A 16710-nucleotide genomic window follows, 5' to 3' on the forward strand; every position below is an offset into this window, starting at 1 on the left:
AACGCTCTTTATTACTTTTTTTCGGCTTTTCTCAAAAATTATGAGTTTTCGATCTTTAATTTCGTGCATACACAGGCATATTTCTTTGTAACTCTCCATTTCTCTGCATTCAAAGAAAAAAGGAAGTTATGTAATCACCCCGAAGACCTAGACATTTCAAGTTTTGGAGAATAACCTCCGACCATTTCAGATGGACGATTGTGCGGGTGTATATGAATGTATGTATTATGTGCGACAAACTGTTTTGTCCGATGGTATCTCGAGAACGATATACCAGTGATTTCAATGATTTTCATTTCAATTGACGCAGCTTTCTCAAACTCGGAACTGATTAGATTTTAGCTCTAATCGGTTCAGTACTTTTTGCATTATTTAAATAACAACATCCAAAAATGAAATGAAATGATATTTTGAGTATGTATAAATGGATTCGTATGAAAATTGGTACCACAGGATTTTTGGGTTGTTGATCACGAATATAAAGTCAGATTTGCAATATTTGAATGTGGCGTATGCGATGTCAGATTTGTGAAATCTAATATGGTGGAAAAAATTTGAAATCATTTAGATCTTGGGAGAAATTAGAAGTAGGTGGAGCTTTTCTGAGACAGATCAATCCAAGGTCACACTTCGAAAATTTATAATGGTGAATCCATTACAGCGGTTCAGAACAAAAAAAATTTTCATATTTTCATGTAACACGGCACCTAAGGACATTTAAACCATGAGGTTCGAGGGTTGATTTACATCTACCCCAAAGCCGTTTGTTACGGAAATTATTGACTAAACAAAAATCTCGATGTGTTATTAAAATCAGTGCAAAAAACACCCGTAACTTTGAAACCATCAAATAACTTACTAAAAAAAGAACCGCAAGGACTGTTTCGCATGCAATACACACTCTGTATTACTGTCGAAATATACCAACATCGTCTGTCATCTGAGTCGGTGAAGGCTCACGTACGACTAATTTCCTTCTGCATATTAAAGCTAACAGTTGGATCTTGGCGTCCGCGCCATTAACTTGATAAATACTCTACGTGCAGCTATCTCCTTATAAGATTGATGGAATGTACCGATTTCAAATGATCACCTCCCAAGCGTTTCAGCGCTTCGTTGAACGCCTGAATCGTTCCGACGCTACGCGACGCGTCCCGCATTCACTGACTTGCGAATAACGATTCGCTACTCGCTCAAGTATCTATAATAATTTTCAGTATTTTTCACTTAATCCAAAACTGGGAGACAAACATCGTCGAAATTGTTCTATACTTCAACTTCAAGTTGAAGAAAATTTCATATTCAACCCTGAAAAAGCACATCTCTTCGAAATGCAACGTACACCTGATTTCGAAAACTTCGTTTTTCAGTTGTTCACCTCACTTGTAGTTACTTATGAATTAACTTGAATCAAGGTCATGCAGCACTCCTACCTTTACCGACGGAGCATCTTTTATTTACGAAATTACAGTAATTCCTATTAATTCTCGTCTAGCGACCTCAATATTTTATGAAAACAGTCTCACAATGGCTCATTTTCACTCCGCATTCTGTCCGGAATTGAGCAAAGTATCTCAGGTACGCACTTTTTTGCCCCTGAAATGCAAGAAATGTAAGAATAGTAAAGAATCTGCACATTTTTTTAAACGATTTTTAGGATATGACTAACTTTCTCGAATTGTTTTATAAAAGAGCGACGTACCGTCGAAATTTGAACCCTTGCCGTTCGTTTGTTCGTTTAATATATGAAGAAAAGGGGTGAGTTTGCTCGGTCGGTAAGGGTAGAAGTACTACGTAACCTTGACTCACTGCCGAGACTCTCGTGACGGACAATTCGAGGACTAAATAGGTGTAATCGTTCTCGCATGCATTACCCCGTGAGTGAGGGTGCTTTTGCTTGGGTTCGGGTCGAGACTTGGGATGACGGAGGTTACACATTGGCCGCGTTTGCCCGAGACGTTTGCCGAGGTTAGCTTAACCGAATGAGCACCAATCGAGCTAATCTCTCCATCTTATGGTTGTCGAGTAACCTGAGCCGATAACTAACCTCGCCCTCTCTCGCGCCCTTATCCTATCACCTCAGCCTGCCACCTAACCTCGAGACGGAATCCGCGTTACAGTTTCGGCCTAACTGTGAACCCGACATTCCCTTACGCGGAATACAAACTCGATCTTCGTTGTTTGCGTGAATCCCAGAGTCCACGCAACGCGCAATTATCGGTTACGTGCCTGCTAGTCCTCCTCTGCAAACCTCGAATTATCTTAAACAATGGTGATGTCTGGTTCTGTTAGAGAATGGGAATCTTCTAGTATCATTCTGAAATTCGTACAGGTTTGTCACGCTCAAGCAACGCAAATTTTTGTCGTTTTTTAACTTCAAACGTATCGTAAGTTAGTGATGTATATATAATATATATACATTTGTTTATATCAAATCAAGGATCATTTTTTCCAATTTGTTTAAGAAAAATGATTGAATATGTTCTAATTCTGATTTTCGTACATGTTAATTTTTTTTTTTTAATTCTTTTTTCAATCATTTGTAAATGAAAAGAAACTTCTTTTTTGCGGATAATCTTCACGGGCTACCGCCTGCAGGTCGCAATTTTCAATCTAGGACAAAAAAAGGTAAAAGATTCTGGAAGATGATGCCAAAATCTTGTGAAGATTTTTCAGAAATATTGATATTTACAAAAATGGCGTCGATTCGAAAGCGATAGTTAATTTTTTTCTGAAAAGAATCAGTCACGAATCGATCATAAAATCCTTAAATTTCTGTTGATCGAAAAAATCTGACGTGCTTCACTAGAAAATATCATTATAAGGCTATAGTTAAAATTTGGAATTGATCGGTTGAAAATTGAAGACGCTCGTTCGTAACCCGCCTTGAATAACACAGATTTGTGAAAAATGCATTTAAAAGACGCGCATTTGAAGCTCGCTCTGAAATTACCTACAAATTTGCAGAGATATTTAAGATGACTCAATGTTTATAGGTGAATATCTATTAATCGGTCAGAGTTAAGAAAATTCTGTCTCAGTATTTGTTTATAGAATATGAAATTTCTTACCAGAATCTGTATTTAGATAGTTTATAAGTCAAGTCGCTTACGAGAAAAAAAAAATTCAAATATTTTCGCCTTTTTTTTTGTATGTTATTTAAGTGGAAAACGGAAAAAATAAAATAGGCGTCTGTAAATATCAGTATTAAAAGTTCATATTTGGTCGAGATATTTTATTCGAGATGCTCTACCGAAATTTTGAAGCGGGTTTGAAAAAAGAAGAATGAATTTTTTTGGAACACCTTGTTACGCATTGTTCATATTTTTTAAATATTGTTCCCTTATCTCTCTGTCCCGTTTCTTGAACCATTAATGCTTATTTCTTGAATTCATCCAACCACTGATCCAATTCCCTGTCACCGAATAGGCAAAAGTGGCGTGCGCTGTTTTGTTTTCGTCCGGAAATACACGGGGTGCAGAGTGAGTTATCCTCGCCGGTTTCCTTCTTTATTGAGGGATTTCCCTTACACAGCATGTCGCGGATATACAACGCACATAAACGCGTGCGTAGCCGGAAAAGGCGTCGACTCGAAGGTTCCCTTACTTCCGTAATCCGGACGGTCCTAGTTTCTCTCATATCGGACTCCGGGGGGATGGATGGCGGCGTCTTTCGGCTAACCTGGGGCAAAAAAGTTCGTGTGTTGAAAGTTCAAATTCGTCAACTTGAGGGGTAACACCGCTGTAAGAACCTAGGTGAGCGTTTTTTTTTTTTTGTTTTTTTTTTATGGAAGAAACGGTAATAAGATAATAATATTTAAAGAAGTTATTAGGCGCATATTCAAGTATAATACAAAAAATTACGATCCACAAATATTTTAAAATGCCGACACTGAATTAAATATATGCCTGATAACGTAACTTCCTGAAATATTATTATCTTATTACCTTTTCTTCCATCAAAAAAAAGAAAATGGTCAAAAAAAGCTCTGTTTTACGTTTTTACAGCGGTGTTACCCCTTAATCAACATACTTTATTTCGAGGAACTTCTTTCATCTTTTTGTATAAATTTATACCCCAAAAAACGTATTCCGGAGCTTCGAGGCACCGGACACAAGTCTGTAACAAAGTGAAGAACTACGAATAATAATTTTTTAAATTATATAAATCGAATTATCATACTTGCTGTAAACTGTCGCCGCGATTCTTAACGAAGAATAAAAATTATCACTGATTAATTATTCCCGATAAAATATTTGACGCTAGAACATTGAAAGTTCTCTTCAGTATACAAAACTTTATTCATTAATTGACTAATTTCAATTTCAACATACTTTTCGCATATTTAACTGCGTATAACTAGTCGTTTGAAATTCCTGTTCAACTCAATCGCGTTTGCCGTGTAGCCATATTGATTAAATCTTTCCTCTGTTGTCCCGTCGTGAATCAAAAATCTCAGCAAACCTTTCTAAATTCAAGCCTTATTGTTTGACTTCTCAATTAATTGGATTAGTCATCACTAGAACTTGATACAAGGTTTCTAAAATATTTCAAACTTAATATCTTGTGTTATTGACGTTTTAATTTAATTTTCTTCCTCTTTATTTGCATAATTTTTCGTTCAGACTTTGCTCAACAGACGTGACAAGATTTTGTTTTCCATAAAAGTGGGACAATCGCGAGTATAAGACTTGCCTCAATCATCGTATAAATTACGCAAACATATTGAAAAGCATTTTTGGCACATGAAGGATTCCGCTAAAAATTTGTAACACACACATTGAATGGAAGGAACCCGTCGGAAGTAACAATGTTGTAAATTTTTATTTTTTTTTATTTATATTTTTTTATTTCTATTCAATTTTGTGACAGGGCGAAAATTGCAAAATCGAGGCAAATGTCTCGTCGGCTTTGTTGTGGGATTAAACGAAGCAGGGTATATTCGTCTAAACGAAATTATTCTCCGCTTATACAATACCCTGGGACTTCCAGAGAGCGGCGGTCAGACGCGGGTGACACGCTTTGCCCTCGGCTAATTTATGCCGAAAGTTCAAAGTAGTCACGTAATTTGTTGGACGTTGAGAAATAAAATGCCGGGCGCACCCTGAGTTGAAAGAACGCAAAATGAGTCGGAGCTGCTTTGGTTGCATGTTAATTTGAAGTTCACGCCGCTGTACAAGACTTCTTGAAATTAGAATGGAGCCAGGATTTTATTTAATAATTTTTTTCAACGTTATTTTTTTTTTTTTCACTTGTCCTCGTTTTCCCTGCTAAAGTCCTCCGTACTCCTAATTATTTCACCCTCTCCTCGGAAAGATGTCACCCTTCTGTTCCCTTGCGATAAACCTCCATCGCACCTTGTACGAATTAATTATTCACGCACAGCTTTTTCAAAGCTTCAAATATCCTCTTTCCGCTTTCCCTTGCCTGTATAATAAGAGTATTGTTCTGTTATTTTTTATCTCTTCTTCTCAAACACAAATTGTTCCTTCATTCTGCATCACGCGTTCATCGACGTGATCGATCGGAAGGTGAAGGAGATCGAAATAAAATGTGGCCGATGAGAACGCTGACTCTAGAATTCCACGAAAAAAATTAATGACAGATGACTCATAAATCATTTACATTCGTTTTTAATACAATTATAGTGAACATAAAATTAAAGTTTGTACCGTATTAGTCAAGATTGATACACAATAACGCAATACTCGCTACTAATTTGAATCAAGCAGTGCAAATCATGGAGATGTAAAGTAAAAACAAATGACATAATAGTTATTCTTGTAATTTTATTCCGAACGACAATTTTTCACTACTACCTTTCCTTGAATGAAAATTTTATTGTCGTTCACAAAAATTCAGTTTGCTGCATGAACAATAATTTTAAACCCCCCAGAAAGATATCTGATGTAATTGCGAGATATCACGCCAAGTAAACGATAGGAGAAAAAAATGTTATTCTTCACATATCTTGCACTGAATTGGCAAATCACAATTTTTCCTAACAATAAGGCTTTTTTCTGAGACCTTATACTTTCCAGACATAGTCAAGTTGTACCGTTTTATTCGAGTTTTACAATTCAAGCCTATCAAAAAAATCCTCGATATTATTTTTCGCAGAATAATTAATAATGGCACTAACAACAAACCATATTGCTTTTATATTAATGCACCCCGTAGTTCCGTCAAACCTTTCATTTATTCGACTCTATTTTATTGACTAATAAATACAACAGAAATGTATAACTGGCTTTCACTTGAATTGCGGCAACGCCACTGTCTAATGACAAGACTGTTCACAAGACATTTTCTTGGCACAAAATACGCGCGCCTTATCAGAAGAATTACAGTTTGCAAATTTTGTATTAAATTTCTGTCGTGGAATTTCAATGGGTATTATTAAAATTTTATAAATTCCAGAACGTTGTATGCAATGGAAACTACGGTTTTGTACGGTATTCTAATTAGAATGATGCAAGTACGTACCATTGGAGGAACATGAAAATAACAATTTGACACACGTATATATATATATTTATCATATACGATGTATATCTAGTAATAACTACGTAACTAAATCGTGAGCTTTACGTAAAGTCGTAACGATATCATTTTCAGTACGTACTGGAAATGAAGACCAAGAAACGTCCGAAATAAATCATTTGCATCGAACTGTGAGGTAGCCTTAAGATTCCGTTAGGAGGGCATGATTTTTGCTACATACCAGAAGCATATACATATGCACAAAGTGATGTTCAAAATACGTGTCAAATACGCGGATAACCGTAACGTTACAATGAAATTATGACAGGAGAATATGATTTTTCGCACATACCCGAACGTAGCCAGAGTATCGTCCGAAGTACAGATTTCACATACAACCACAAGGTAGGCGCAATTATTCATGTTATAAAAAGTTATTGTCACATGAACGATAAGATCACGTTGAATACGAGACTGTCGATTTTTTTTACCAAATTATATTGATTTGATACATCGTGCGTAAAAAATTGCATAATAATGGGGAAGGGAAAAATTTTCGTGAAAATACGAACAAGCAAACTCCTGAAGAGCATTTACAGAAAAAGTTACCTCAACGCAGGAACCAAACAAATCTGTGAATTGGCAAATTCGAAAAATGACACAAAATCGGTTTCTTGGGATTTCGAGACACCTCTGAACTGAGTGATGCAATGCTTATGGACAAAATGATGCGTAGCAAGATTACGCAGAAGTGAAAACTGTCAATGTATGAAATTTTGAAAATTTTTTGGATACGTTGAGTTGCACTAATTTGACACCCAGTGAATGTCTAGCAATGAGAAAAAAACTACCAGGAAGTAAAATCGCGGAAAGACTCATTGGAAAAACCATTGAAATATACAAACTTCTTTGAAATGTTTTCAAGAAAAAAAAGATGCCAACGGCACGCGGTGTTCCCAAGCGGTCACCCATCCAAGTACTGACCGTGCCCAACGTTGTTTAACTTCGGTGATCGGACGAGAACCGGTGCTTTCAACGTGGTATGGCCGTTGCCGACGGAAATGAATCTCTATCAATTCATGTCGATACGTAAATGTATGTGTAGAATTTGCAAACGTGTAGGTTGAAGAAAACTCGGCGTCTCAGGATCTCGAGATGTGTCTCAATTGATTGACACAGTACTTGCGGACAAAATGATGGGCAGTGAGATTACGTGGAAGTGAGAACTGTCAATGGGTAAAATTCTAGAAATTTTTTGGATACGCTGACTCGCAGTAACTTCACACCTAGTAAACATCTAAGAAAAAAACTGCCAGTAAGTAAAATCACGGTAAGACTCGTCAAAAAAGACCGTCCGAAACTGCAAACTTCTTCGAATCGTTTTCAAGAAAAAGAAAAGATGCCAACGGCACGCGGTGTTCCCAAGCGGTCACCCATCCAAGTACTGACCGCGCCCAACGTTGGTTAACTTCGGTGATCGGACGAGAACCGGTGCTTTCAACGTGGTATGGCCGTTGCCGATGGAAGTGAATTTCTGTCACCTCATGTCGATAAACAAATGAATCTTTCGAGTGCAAACGCGTAGGTTGGAAGAATTTCGGCGTGTCAGAATCTAGAGATGTCTCTCAATTGATTAATCCAGTGCTTGCGGACAAAATGATGCGCAGCAAGATTACGCGGACGTGAGAACCGTCAATGTGTGAAATTTCAGAGCTTTTTCTGATCCACTGACTTACACCAATTTGACACCCAGTGAATGTCTAACAATAAGAAAAAAACTGCCAGTAGGTAAAATCGTGAAAACAATCATTATTAAAACCATCAAAATATGCAAACTTCTTTGAAAAGTTTTCAAGACCAAAAAAAATTGCCAACGGCACGCGGTGTTCCCAAGCGGTCACCCATCCAAGTACTGACCGCGCCCAACGTTGCTTAACTTCGGTGATCGGACGAGAACCTTAGTTAGTTAGTTTATTTATTAGATGAAACAATAAATGTACAATATTTACAATGTTGCACTTATAATTATCTCAGTTTATGTAACTCCGGCTTAGATTTTAAGCTTAATCTAACATTTTGTTTTACATTAAGTGGTTAACTTATTTTCTAAATGTTTTGTTTAAGACTTGAATGCAGTATTGTAGCGAATGCAGTAGTAATTGGCTTAAATACAGGAAAAGTTCGCGCAAAAACCTGTGATTGAGAATTGTTCCAGGCATGTGCCTGTATGCTGTTTATCAGGTAGCATTTATTTCAGTTGCTTAGGTTTTTATGTTATTAAATATTTCTAGTTTTTGGTAAGGTAGTTTGTGTTTAAACGTGTGTGGTATATTATACTTTCTTATATTTGTAATGTTTTTTGTTAAATTATTGTTATTTAATTGTTGGTCATAAAAGTTATTTGCTAGTCTATATATATACTCTTTTATGTACATTAAGTCAGTTGTCTCATGCATTTTTTTAATTTTCGCGTATCTGTTTTCTGAGAGAATGAGTCTAAGACATTTATTTTGATATCTTTGGAGAAGTAGTAAGTTGGTTGGGGATGCACCACACCACACCGGAGCTGCATATGTCAGGATAGGTCTTAAGATCATCGTGTATATGAGTTTTTTATTTTTAATTGTCAGTGTTGAGCCTTTAACCATCAGAGGATACACTTTTTTTTGTACTATAAAGGCTTTTCTGATTGCTTGTTTGATGTGAGTGTGGTATGTTAGTCTGGGATCTAAGTAGACGCCTAAGTATTTGACTGTGTTTGCTGGTTCTATGTTGTGATTGTATACTTTTATGGGTTGAATTATTCTTGTGTTGCTCGTCTTCTTGGCAAATGTTATGACTTCAGTCTTAGATGCGTTTAGTGAAATTTTCCACATGGTGTAGAATTTTTCGAGTATGTTTATGTGTACTTGTAACTGTTTGGCAGCGGTGATGGCACTGAAAGAGTGTGCATAGATGGCTGTATCATCTGCAAATAGTGCTGTGCTCGTTTTAAGAAAGGTAGGAATATCGTTAAGATAGATATTGAAAAGTATAGGACCAATAACTGAGCCTTGTGGAACACCAGCTTTGATTTTTCTTCTAGTTGATATCGTTCCATTGAGAGATACGACGAAGTGTCTGTCAGATAAATATGAATAGATAAGTTTGATAATTGTCGGAGGATAATTGTAATTTATCAGTTTAAAAGTTAAGCCATCTATCCACACTCTGTCAAATGCTTTTTCTATATCAAGTAATAATAATGTTGTGACTAGATTTTTGTTGAAGTTAATTGAGATGTCGTTTACTATTCTTGTTACCTGTTGTACTGTGTTATGCTTGCTTCTGAACCCAAACTGATGATCTACTAGTATGTTGTTTTTTTCATCATGTTGTATGAGTCTCTTGAGAATCACCTTTTCGTAGACTTTACTCATCGTCGGAAGAAGACTAATTGGGCGATGACTACTAGGATCTGTGCTTACTTTACCAGGTTTTTTGATTGGTACAATTTGTCCTGTCTTCCAGTGCTGCGGAAAGTAGGATAGCTTGATTGAGTTATTTATTATATATGTGAGTTGTACAAGTGCCTTTCGTGAAAAATTTTTAAGAACTATATTCTGTATGGTGTCTTGTCCTGGTGCTTTTTTAGAAGGTAGCTTTTTGATTATAGATGACAGTTCGCGTGGCGATGTTATAGACTTATCCCAGTTTTCATTATCAGTTTCTTCTAGATATTTCTTTACCTGTTTTATTATGTTGCCCTGATCGGATGTATTATTAACTAGATCTATATTGTGAACCTGTTCAAATTGGTCTGCCAGCATGTTGGCTTTATCGTAGTCAGTGAAGGCTTCAACACCATTCTTTACTAGCGATGGGATGTTGTTGTCCTCCATTTTTAGTATTTTAGTCATTCTCCACAACGAGTTGTCGTTAGGATTCAACTTTTCCAATTTATTGGACCACTCCTTGTTTCTGTGGTTGATTATAGCTGTTCTTATTTGATGAGTGAGTTTTGTTACTTCAACTTTGTCTTTATTTTGTCTAGAGCGCTGCCAGATTTTTCTGAGGTGGTTTCTTTGCTTGATCATTCGCAGTATACTGTGTGGCAGTTTGTCATGTAGGTTTTTAAATGTTGTTTTGGGGATAGTTTTATCGATACTATTGCGGATGTCGGTGGTGAATTTCAGTATTGTTTGATCGAGCTCATCTTTTGTTTTGATTGTTGGTGTGAGAATTGTTTTCTGATCAAGGTGTTTTCTAAAGTTAACCCAGTCAGCTTTTTTGTAGTCATAGACAGTTTTCTGAGCACAGCTTCTTTCTTGTGATCCTAGCTCGATTATAACCGGTGTGTGATCTGAGTTGAGTTCATGTAGGACTTTCATGTCTGAAACTTGACTGATGTTTTTGTTTATAGCAATGTCTATGGTGGTAGGAGTGGAATTATTAGTGGGATAATGTGTTGGTTCGTCTGGAAAAGTGATACTGCAATTATTAGCAAGGGTGTAGTTAAATAACGTTAATCCTCTGTTATTATTGTTATGGTTGTTCCAGCTGAGGTGTCTGGCGTTAAGATCCCCAACCAACAGTACTTTATCTCCAATACCTAGAACAGAATCTAATTCTTGAGTTGTAAAATCATTAGCTGGGCTATTGTAAGCTGCAATTATGCAAATGTTACTTGCTAATTTGATAGAAATATATTCTATAGTAATATTATTGTCTATACTAAGTTCCTTATATGCTAAATCTTTTTTAATTAACACTGCAACTCCCCCTGCTGCATAACCTTTATCTTTACGTACACAGTTATAGTTTTTAATTTTAAGTTTGTCTTTATCACTTAGCCTAGTTTCATTAATTAAAAATATATCAATTTTATAACTATTTAAAAATTGGATAACTTCTCCTAATTTATTTTTTAAGCCGTTTGCGTTCCAACTACATATTTTTATGTTATCTATGGTGTTTCTAATTTAGCTGTAAAATCAGCGAATACGCTAAATTTTTCTGTCTGTGTTGAGCACTTTTGTAAATTTGTGTGGAGTTCTTTTGCTAGTCTTAACATTTTTTTAATATCGACGAGTTTATTAATGCTTTTAATTACATTAGTGAGCTCTAGGAAGTCAGTCATTTCATTACTTACGTGATAGTTATTATTAATGTTAGTGTTAAGTTTTTCTTGATGTAACCTATTGCTTAAATTACTTTGTACTCCGCTGTTAAACCAGAAGTTGGCGTTTGGCTCTGCAGTCATAACTCGAAGTGATGGAAAGTGCTGCTGGTCATTTAGATTTGGTGTCACGCTCGGTGGCTGTGTTTTTGCTTGCTTCGCGTTAGCTGATCTGCTCGCTATTTGTTGTATCCTTTTGCGATAGGCGTCGCAGATGGTGGCGTTTGCCGGGTGTTCACCACCACAGTTGACACATTTTGCTGGTGTCGTTTTGGGTTTTTGGCAGTCTTTAGTTAAATGTGCCTCACTACATTTTAGGCATGCTGGTTCTGCGAAGCAGTTGACAGTTGCATGGCCCCACTCTTGACACCTGTGACACTGTGAGGCTCTTCTTTTAGTTTCGTAATTTTCCCAAGTGACTACGGTATTACACAATAGTTGTGCTTTTTGCTTGACATGTTTGAGGTGAGTGTCAGCTGAAACTGCTACCATAAATATTGGATACTTAGTGCCTTTCATTAGACTGACCTGTGTGCCATCAAAACCAATTTCTTGGAGTTCAGTTTGTATTTGTTCCGGTTTGGTTACCTCGTGCAGTCCTTTAATTACAAAAGTTTTCTTTTTTTCATTTTTTAGGGAATAAGTGTGAAACTTAACCCCCGTGGCTTTCAGATGCGCCACTAGGTTATCATAATCAGTTTTTGATGTTGTGAAGATCTCGGTGTGATATTGATGATATTTTATGTAAAATTTTTCTTTCACTAAGCATTTTATGAGTTCTGTTATCTTTGAGTGGTCTTGAACCTTACCGTGGATGGCGATTGGTGGAGGTTTCTTTTCTTTTTTTGGTGGTGTATTCTGCGTGTGGGTTGCAGTTGGTGGTGTTTGATTATTAATCTGTTGGTGAGTGCTTTCCTCGTGTATTTCCATGTCGTCATTTGCGAGTGGATCAAATCTGTTTGACAATGGAATAGCGGGTCCATTTCCTTGTTGGTTAATCATTTTGGTGATTTTACTTTTGGCATTAGTTGTATTTGCATTTGCACTGCGTTTTCTGTTATTGATTGGTGTGATTACCGTGCTGAGATCCACTGCCGGAGGCATTTGTGGGGACTCTGTGAGGTTATGTTTACCTTCTGTGTCACTAATCGTATTTATGTAGCGCCGATACGTTTGGAACGTGAGACGGAACGCGACTGGACGAGAACCGGTGCTTTCAACGTGGTATGGCCGTTGCCGATGGGATGGAATCTGTATCATCTCATCTCGAAAGTCAGACAAATCTGCAGGGTTTGTAAGCGCGTACGTTGGAAGAATTTCGGCGTGTCAGGATCTCGAGATGTGTCTCAATTGTTTGACGCAGTACTGGCGGACACAATGATGGGCAGCAAGATTAAGCGGAAGTGAGAACGGTCAGTGTGTGAAATTTCAGAGCTTTTTCTGATTCACTGACTTACACTAGTTTGAAACTCAGTGAATGTCTAAGACAAAATACTGCCAGTAAGTGAAATCACGGTAAGACTCGTCAAAAAAGACCGTCCGAAACTGCAAACTTCTTCGAATCGTTTTCAAGAAAAAAAAAAGATGCCAACGGCACGCGGTGTTCCCAAGCGGTCACCCATCCAAGTACTGACCGCGCCCAACGTTGCTTAACTTCGGTGATCGGACGAGAACCGGTGCTTTCAACGTGGTATGGCCGTTGCCGATGGAAATGAATCTTTATTATTTCATGTCGGAAGTCGAACAAATCTGCAGAGTGCAAGCGCATAGGTTGGGAGAATTTCGGCGTGTCAGGATCTCGAGATGTGTCTCAGTTGATTGACACAGTATTTGCGGACAAAATGATGGGCAGTAGCATTACGTGGAAGTGAGAACTGTCAATGTGTGAAATTCTAGACATTTTTTGGAGCCGCTGACTCGCAGTAACTTCACACCTAGTAAATATCTAAGAAAAAAACTACCAGTAAGTGAAATCACGGTAAGACTCGTCAAAAAAGACCATCCGAAACTGCAAACTTCTTTGAATCGTTTTCAAGCAAAAAAAAAAGATGCCAACGGCACGCGGTGTTCCCAAGCGGTCACCCATCCAAGTACTGACCGCGCCCAACGTTGCTTAACTTCGGTGATTGGACGAGAACCGGTGCTTTCAACGTGGTATGGCCGTTGCCGATGGACATGAATCTCTACAATCTCATCTCGGGAGTCGAACAAATCTGTAGAGTTTGCAAACGTGTAGGTTGAAGAAGACTCGGCATCTCAAGATCTCGAGATGTGTCTCAATTGATTGACCCAGTACTTGCAGACAAAATGATGCGCAGTGGGATTACGTGGAAGTGAGACCCGACAGTGTGTGAAATTTCAGAGCTTTTTCTGATTCACTGACTTACACTAGTTTGAAACTCAGTGAATGTCTAAGAAAAAATACTGCCAGTAGGTAAAATCGCGAAAATCATCATTGGTAAAATCATGAAGATATGCAAACTTCTTCGAATCGTTTTCAAGAAAAAAAAAGATGCCAACGGCACGCGGTGTTCCCAAGCGGTCACCCATCCAAGTACTGACCGCGCCCAACGTTGCTTAACTTCGGTGATCGGACGAGAACCGGTGCTTTCAACGTGGTATGGCCGTTGCCGATGGACATGAATCTCTACAATCTCATCTCGGGAGTCGAACAAATCTGTAGAGTTTGCAAACGTGTAGGTTGAAGAAGACTCGGCGTCTCAAGATCTCGAGATGTGTCTCAATTGATTGACCCAGTACTTGCGGACAAAATGATGCGCAGTGGGATTACGTGGAAGTGAGACCCGACAGTGTGTGAAATTTCAGAGCTTTTTCTGATTCACTGACTTACACTAGTTTGAAACACAGTGAATGTCCAAGACAAAATACTGCCAGTAAGTGAAATCACGGTAAGACTCGTTAAAAAAGACCGTCCGAAACTGCAAACTTCTTGGAATCGTTTTCAAGAAAAAAAAAAGATGCCAACGGCACGCGGTGTTCCCAAGCGGTCACCCATCCAAGTACTAAGGAAATATTCACAATTTGGCACGTTAACATAATTTGATGAATCACAACGGAAGTTCTAGAATTTCGAGCATCGATGGTTTTCGTTTCAGCGTGTTGCGCATAGCGTGTGGCTGCACACGTTTCTTGTATTAGATAAACCACAAATTCTGTGATCGAATCTACTTTCACAAACTGATCCAAGTCAGGCGGGTTTCACCTCAATAAAACTGCTAATTCCAAAAGTTTAACGACTTGGAAAAAACCTTCTACGAAGTGGATGCAATGGTCAAAAACCACGAATCAAAATTCAGTCTCCAATGACCGTTACGCCACGCACTATGCATCGGCTGAAAGTATAAATTCCATCATACTAAAATTTTTAACATTCTAACTAAACAAAAATAACTCAAACACGTATTTCACTCACTTTCGTCTCCTACCACTGTATCATATTCTTTCCTATAATTACTTGCGTTAATAACAACTACCATTTCAGCGTAGAGCAATCAGTTTTCATCCAATCTTCAACGAATTAATAATTATACACTTGTCCAACCGTTAAATATATTGAATATCTCTGTATCAAGTCAAAACAGCCGGCGAAACAGTTATTTTCAAGGTACTTTTCAACACAAAAAAAAACAGTATATGTTTATCGGTAGGAAGAAGGAAATTATTTCTGTAATGAGTACAAGTGACGAAGAAGAAACAAAAATTCCCAAGCGTATGAGAGCAAATGAAAACATGAAAAAATATAAACATTTTTTTTGCTTCGAAACACAAGATTAATCAAATTTTTTTTTTTTTTTTGCACAACACAATAGTCAGGAAAATATATAAATGTGACAATTTTTGATGCCCATCATTTGGTTGTGAAATCGTGTAAGTTTCAAATTTTTGTTTGGAGCTGTTTCCGAGATTTTTGCGGGAGTTTGTTGGACAGACCAACGTTTCTCTGAAAACCTGTTTTCGAATTCTAGAGCTCTGGAAACGTAAAGATTCCTTGGAGTAAAAAACATCAATTTGTGAATGAAACCAATACTTTTCACATAACATTACAGGTGATGAAAAGTAGAAGTCGATTCAAAACTCTATCTAACAATCCACACAAGAACCACCTATTGATAAAGACAACTATTCTAACGAATCAACACTGTTAACGATTCGCCACCCAGATTGATAATACCGAATACATGATAACACCATCGAAAATTCGTGATCTAGTGAAAAAAGTGCCAAACTTCTTCAGGACTCTGGACGATAATGCCTGCGGCTCTACTCGAAGAAATCTTCCAGCTCTGCGCATTAGTGCGATTCCTGTGATGAAAAGGCAAAGACCCACCTTTGTCGGCAACGGCCATACCACGTTGAAAGCACCGGTTCTCGTCCGATCACCGAAGTTAAGCAACGTTGGGCGCGGTCAGTACTTGGATGGGTGACCGCTTGGGAACACCGCGTGCCGTTGGCATCTTTTTTTTTCTTGAAAACGATTCGAAGAAGTTTGCATATTTTGATGGTTTTAACAATGATTGTTTTCGCGATTTTACCTACTGGCAGTTTTTTTCTTAATGTTAGACATTCACTGGGTGTCAAATTGGTGTAAGTCAGTGGATCGAAAAAAGCTCTGGAATTTCACACGTTGACGGTTCTCACTTCCGCGTAATCTTGCTGCGCATCATTTTGTCCGCAAGCACTGGGTCAATCAATTGAGAGACATCTCGAGATCCTGACACGCCGAAATTCTTCCAACGTACGCGCTTGCAAACCCTACAGATTTGTTTGACTTCCGAGATGAAATGATAGAGATTCATTTTCTTCGGCAACGGCCATACCACGTTGAAAGCACCGGTTCTCGTCCGATCACCGAAGTTAAGCAACATTGGGCGCGGTCAGTACTTGGATGGGTGACCGCTTGGGAACACCGCGTGCCGTTGGCATCTTTTTTTTCTTGAAAACATTTCAAAGAAGTTTGTATATTTTAATGGTTTTTCCAATGAGTCTTTCCGCGATTTTATTTCCTGATAGTTTTTTTTCTCATTTTCAGAGATTCACTGGGTGTCAGA

General features: G+C 37.8%; 1 protein-coding gene and 7 non-coding genes across 12 annotated transcripts in view; 3 read left to right on the forward strand and 5 right to left on the reverse strand.

Moving 5' to 3' along the window:
* The window catches only part of LOC124302331 (protein artichoke-like), a 255418-nt gene that overhangs the window by 223443 nt on the left and 15265 nt on the right, over positions 1-16710 (forward strand). The window lies entirely within an intron of this gene.
* On the reverse strand, positions 7419-7537 carry LOC124304237 (5S ribosomal RNA). The gene has a single exon (XR_006908119.1). It is a non-coding gene; the product is annotated as a 5S ribosomal RNA (ribosomal RNA).
* Positions 7884-8002, reverse strand: LOC124304233 (5S ribosomal RNA). The gene has a single exon (XR_006908115.1). It is a non-coding gene; the product is annotated as a 5S ribosomal RNA (ribosomal RNA).
* On the reverse strand, positions 13227-13345 carry LOC124304190 (5S ribosomal RNA). Its single transcript, XR_006908090.1, has one exon. It is a non-coding gene; the product is annotated as a 5S ribosomal RNA (ribosomal RNA).
* Positions 13691-13809, reverse strand: LOC124304236 (5S ribosomal RNA). Its single transcript, XR_006908118.1, has one exon. It is a non-coding gene; the product is annotated as a 5S ribosomal RNA (ribosomal RNA).
* On the reverse strand, positions 14155-14273 carry LOC124304200 (5S ribosomal RNA). The gene has a single exon (XR_006908100.1). It is a non-coding gene; the product is annotated as a 5S ribosomal RNA (ribosomal RNA).
* LOC124304201 (5S ribosomal RNA) lies at positions 15997-16115 on the forward strand. Its single transcript, XR_006908101.1, has one exon. It is a non-coding gene; the product is annotated as a 5S ribosomal RNA (ribosomal RNA).
* Positions 16466-16584, forward strand: LOC124304235 (5S ribosomal RNA). The gene has a single exon (XR_006908117.1). It is a non-coding gene; the product is annotated as a 5S ribosomal RNA (ribosomal RNA).

The sequence above is a fragment of the Neodiprion virginianus genome, chromosome 4 (genome assembly GCF_021901495.1).
Source record: "Neodiprion virginianus isolate iyNeoVirg1 chromosome 4, iyNeoVirg1.1, whole genome shotgun sequence".
Lineage (NCBI taxonomy): Eukaryota > Metazoa > Arthropoda > Insecta > Hymenoptera > Diprionidae > Neodiprion > Neodiprion virginianus.